The sequence below is a fragment of the Protopterus annectens genome, chromosome 15.part0 (genome assembly GCF_019279795.1).
Source record: "Protopterus annectens isolate FY-2018-M chromosome 15.part0, PAN1.0, whole genome shotgun sequence".
NCBI classification, from domain to species: Eukaryota; Metazoa; Chordata; order Ceratodontiformes; family Protopteridae; genus Protopterus; species Protopterus annectens.
This window is the reverse complement of record NC_056749.1, coordinates 465,598,388-465,604,137: the sequence shown is the minus strand read 5'-3', so window position 1 is coordinate 465,604,137 and position 5,750 is coordinate 465,598,388. Positions and strand designations below refer to the sequence as shown.

At 37.0% G+C, this 5,750-nt stretch overlaps 1 long non-coding RNA gene across 1 annotated transcript; it reads left to right on the top strand.

Annotated features, from left to right (window-relative positions):
• Positions 1 to 286: 286 nt before the first annotated feature.
• Positions 287 to 5,502, top strand: LOC122790127. Its single transcript, XR_006362927.1, has 2 exons — positions 287 to 409; positions 4,429 to 5,502. It is a non-coding gene; the product is annotated as an uncharacterized LOC122790127 (long non-coding RNA).
• The last annotated feature ends 248 nt before the right edge of the window (positions 5,503 to 5,750 follow it).

Genomic DNA, 5,750 nt, shown 5'->3' with positions numbered 1-5,750 from the left:
CCAGTTATCAAAGGCAGATATAAGAAAGACAAATACTTGTAAGCAAATAAGGAGGTAAGGCTTATATTGCCTCTGTAGTATAATGCAGTCAGTATCTTTAAAGTGTTTACACAATGGCTTTGCACATTTAAAAGTCCTGACTGGACAGCAGTGCACATTGCCCAATGCTGATAACAAATGATAGGCTGATACTAAGTCAGCTGTATGTCAGCCATTGTAGGTTAGTCAACAATTGCATAGAAGAATCCTTGAATGAGAGATAATAGTTCAGAAAATTACGGTAGAAGTTAACTTGGGCAATACAGACGGAATATTATTAGGTTGGCTTATGCTAGAGGGTAGGGAAATGGGAGTGAAGTTAGAGAAAATGGAGGAGTTGAGAAGCAGAGAAGGAATATGGATAACTGAGGTGAGTTAATGTTTGGTCTGGTGTAGCTAGAAGTTTATAGTTGGATACTTCTAGGATGAATCTATGAGATCACATCCATTCTACTAATTGGCATTGGTGTTGCTGGGGTTTTACAGAGTCTGAATAATATGTAGGGGAAGATTGTTCCATGCGTGAGAGAGATGAATGTTTCACTGAATGATAACATGAATGTGTTTAAATAAGCTACAGTAAAATATATTACTATTGTTATTATTATATTGTTATACTTATTTTTATTACTATAAATGAACAGTAGGATATTCCAGCATTGGGTTTGTGTGTGTGCGTGCATGCGTACACATGTGAGGGTGTGTGAATGTGAGTTACTACAACAATAATTCCTGCCCAGCCCACTGGTATGGCTTCTGAATAAACCATGTTGGCTGTGGAGAAATTGTCTTGACTCCTGGCATGGTAGTGATTATTAGTCGTACACCAGTCTAGTTTTTAAAAAAGGGTTTTCTTACCTTTGTTAAATAAATATCTTGTACAGTACCACTTCTTCATGGTACCTGTAACCTAACTCTTAAGCTCCATCAGAGGTGCTTGTCCAATGTACTTTGTTCCTTCCAAAATATGCATGAGTGTGAGCATGTTCTGCTACTGTTGCTATAGCACTGAAAGAGTGTGTGTGTGTAACTTTTGTTTTAACTGATTTTTTTCTATATCTTGCTGTGGATTTATTTGAGAAATATTTTAAAAAGCATAAAAAATGAAAGTTAGCTGACCATCTGGAATTGGAGTTACTTGAAAAAATGTTTAATCTGCATTTTTTTCTGCAATACCACCACAGTCATAATGGTTGCAAGATGAGGTACAGAATTGCATAATCATGGAATGTACAAGGAGGAAATTGGGTCATATGACTATGGAATGTACAAGGTAACTGCACCATGTGGCCATGTATGGAATGTACAAGGCAAGTGGGCCATGTGGCCATTTACAAAGCATACAAGGCAAGTTGGCCATATGGCCATTTAAGGAATGCACAAGATAACCTGTCCATGTGGCCATTTATGCCTTGCCAGTACGTACACTTACATATTATGTACTTTTCAAGGGGCAATAGGCCAGTAATATCAGGGGTAAATCTATGAATACACATCCAACTGTCTAAATCTTTAAAGGAATATAGTTTGTTATATTGTTTGATCTGGAGAGGAAGTTTGTTCCAGAGAGGGGGTGATCATTATGTGACAAGTCTGTCTCTCCACACTGATTTGTTTAGTTGCTGAATTAGGTTCTAGTATGTATTAGACTGTTTGATTTGTGTGGAAATAACAGGTCTTGGACTGCTGGATCCCTAATGCTCGGAAGGCAAGGCAGAGATTGCCCCTAAGGAGTCTATAAATCACTGAACACAGGGACAAGGCCTCCAGCCTCTCTTGATAGCTCAGGTCCTTTAGACCTATGCTTGATTTTTTCAGGAGCATTTGGGGTCTCTCCAGCTGCATCATATGTTTAGTAAGATACATTCCAAAGGGAGTATTGTATTCTATGATGGACTTGATAAGGACACAATATAGGGGGAAACGATTTCTTTGGACCTACAAAAGATACCCTTCATGATCAGCTATGTCAGTTAAAAGGATTTCCTTATATAACTATTGCAACATAATGATCATAGGAAAGGGAGTTAAATACCCATTTCCAAGGTATCTCGCAACATCTTTGTTTTGGAGTGAGGTGTTTTCTGTAGCATCAGTTGGGTGGAAGGTTTGTTTGCCAAATGCAGCAAAATTGCATTTTTTTACCATTTAGTTTTATCCCTTTTTCATCTCATCATCTGTTAACATGTGTATGGTTACTTTGTAGCTTCTGCATTTCAGAAAGGGTTTTAAGTATAACACCCAGTTTACAGACATCATTTTTATATGGAGATCAGAGAAGTGCATGCTATACTATAGCATCACAGCATGGAGCTCCACTTCTCGACTGGTTACTTTCATGATCTTTGAGGACATGCCTACCACATTCACAGTGTGGGCTCTGCCCCTCAGTCAATTAGCTATCTATCTAACTACACAGGGATCAATTTGAAGTACACTGAGCTTGTTTATAATGTTGGCATGTGGTATAGTATCAAATGCCTAGTTCCTGTCTAGTGAGTCTGCTAAATTCTATTAAGAAGGTAAGACAAGCCATGGTCAATGTATGATGTATGAACAACATAGCCAATGGCCATAGCTTGCATTACCTTCTCAAAACGAATTTGCTAGATTCATTAGACAGAAGCCATTTTCAACAAAGTCAGACTGATGTGGGCCAAGTCATACCTGATTGTTTATATGGTAGTTTATTAGGTCTGTTATGACTTGTTCCATGGCCTTGCAGACAAAGCTCATCAGGTTAATGGGTCTGCAATTCTCTGAATCAGTGGTAGGATCTCCCTTGTGAAAAGGCATCATAATTGCTGTGCAGCAAACCTTGGTGATAAAGTCCATGGATAAGCTCTGGTTAAATGGGTATTGAAAAAAATCTACCAGTGCATATTTAGTGCTATTTAGCAGACACCCTGATATGTTACTGGGTCCCATCGAGCATGTATTTTTTTGGAAAGTACTTTTAACAAGTGTTCTTTTGTGAGGATAGGAGTTTGAGATCCTTTGGTATGTGTGAGTTTTGTATAGGTATCTCTAGGGTGAAATTTGCACTGAATTTATTTGCCAATACATTTGTGATATTCACTGGATCAGAGTATGTAGTCATGTTTTGAATATGTTCATAGCAAATTTAAGTGTTATTTTTAACTTCCTATTGTAATTAAATACAAATTTGTAATTATCCTTAGTTTCTGATGCCAGCCTAAGTTCAAGGAAACCTTAGTTTTTCAGATGGCATTTTTCAGTACCTTGGAAAATACTTTGATGTTGATCTCGATTTGTGGGTCTTTACTTGTGCTATATACTCTAATGAGCTTTTTCTTCTCATTGTGTTTATTTGTGTATATGGATCACAAGGCTGGGTTGCTTTTTCCCCTTCCCCTTTTGTTTAGTTTTGATACAGAGAAAGGGTTTTACCATTTTCTAGGTGAGCATAGTCTTTATTTGCATAACTACTAGCCATGTCAACATTTTGCGGTGCACAGTTACATCTGAACTTGGAGACATTATCACAGAACTGTAGGAAGTTTTGCTTTTCCATTGGTCTGTACATCAGAAAGTAATGTGAAAAAACATCTTTATGAAGTGGATGTACTATTATATGTTTATAACTGTGGGCTGTAACAATACTCTGGTTTATTAGAAGCGATAATAGAAAAGTTATTTTAGGAGCTTTTGTGAAATAATATGGGATTCATTGTTTCTAGTTATTCTTAACTGTTATGGGTAACTTTATACATCTGGGGAGTGGGTAGGGATGTAGATGTAACTTCAACTCCAATTTATTTAATTTTTTACACAAAACACACTTTCCAATGGTAAATAAATACAATCAAAGAACAAGTTAAAGTTGGAAGACAGAGCACAGTAATCATCCATCATCTCCATATGCAATATTCAAAAGGTATGTTTTAAGCATTTAAGCAAATGACGGAAGCTGGCTAATGTTAAGCATTCCAGAAGCCACTGAGGCAGCATGTTCCAAAGGTAGGAGCTTGATAGACAAAAGATCATATACCAGAACTCCAAGGCATACCTGTGGAACCGCTAACAGCTCCTGAGTGCAGGACCATGATTAGTGCTTATGGCACCACTATAATTTATTCAAGTAAGGTGCACCCATCTCATGCAATACCAAAACTTTATAAGTAATCTTAACTTGGGTAGGCAGCCAATGCAGACTCCATAGAACTGGAGTAATATGTTGGTATCATGGAGTACTAGTTAGTAATCTGGCAGCAGAGTACTGCACTGACTGTAGGAGATTGTGTTCAATGGTGGGAAGATGCAGGTAAATGTCATTGCAGTAATTCAGCTATGAGGAAACCAATGAATGAATTACTACTTAATGATCAGCTTGAGATTAACACTTTTTATCTTGTATATGTTTTATAGATGGAAACATGAAGACCTAACAACAGCTGACACCTGGTCCCAAAATGTCAGCCTGAGGTCTAAGACAACATCAAAATCATACACCATTAAAAAAAAAAACCTCAAGATTACTCCCCTCATAAAGAATATAATTTGGAAGCAAAGGGGCTTAAAGATCCTTCAAGATAGCATGAACTGCCATGGCTTTATGTTTGCAAGTATTCAATTTCAACCTGTTAAAGTAGGCCATCTGGTGAAGGAAGGAATGCACACTCATTCTCTCATCCTGAGAGAGAAAAAGGTAAATTTAAGTATCATCCTCATATCAATGTTATGATAACCCCTCCTTTTAATACGATCTCCTAGTGGAAGGTTATTCACTGTGAATAATAATGGACCTAAGAGTGAAACCTCTGGGACTCCTCAGTCTAAAGGGTTTTGTGAGGATTTGTTCAGACCTGAAGACAACCTTTGGCACCAATATGACAGACAGGATGCAAAGCAGTTGAAACACCATAGAGTACAGGCCACAGCATTACTTTAAACATTCAAATTAAAATACCATGATCAACAGTGTCAAAGGCAGCCAAGAGATCCGGGATGATAAAGGATGAAGACATTTACCACCCAAATGGGGGTCAATTTCTGTACTGTGATGAATGCAACACCCAGTCTGAAATGGATCCACGAGTATGTTATCCAAAAAAAAATTGGGTACAAAGCTGCACAAAAACAACTTTATCTTTGAACTTACCAAGGAATGGAAGGTTTACAATTTTATATAAGTTATCAAGTATATTGAGATCAATGCCTGCCAGATGGAAGCTTTCCAAATACTGTTCTCTTCTGGTTTTCCTCTTCTAATAAAAGCAGAATTATAGCATGCATTTCAGGGAATAGAATTTTGAAAATGGTTGGTAAAAGCTTGTAACTTTTGAGGTGATAAACAGTTTGGCAGTAGGCTGATGCTGCTGCATTTGCCATGTGAAAGCACTTGCTTTAGGCTTGTTAGACCTAACTAGAAGTGTTTAGCATTTTTGAAAGAAGTTTTTTTTTCCTTTTTTGCTGATTATTAAAGTATTGGACTTAGGCTTATCTCATTTGTATTTTTATCTTCTCTTATGGTTTGGTACTGCTGCTTGATTTGTAAGGTTTTATTGTGGATACATTGTTCTCAGTTGTGACACTGAAATAACTTAATTAGCTATTAACTAGAATGACATTTACTCATACTCTACTTAGAGAGGAAGCTAAGAGTATTGAGAACTTTAATTAAAGTAATATTAAAAATAATTGTGTGCTTTTGAGATGCTAGCATACATCTCAACTATCCAGATTTTTGC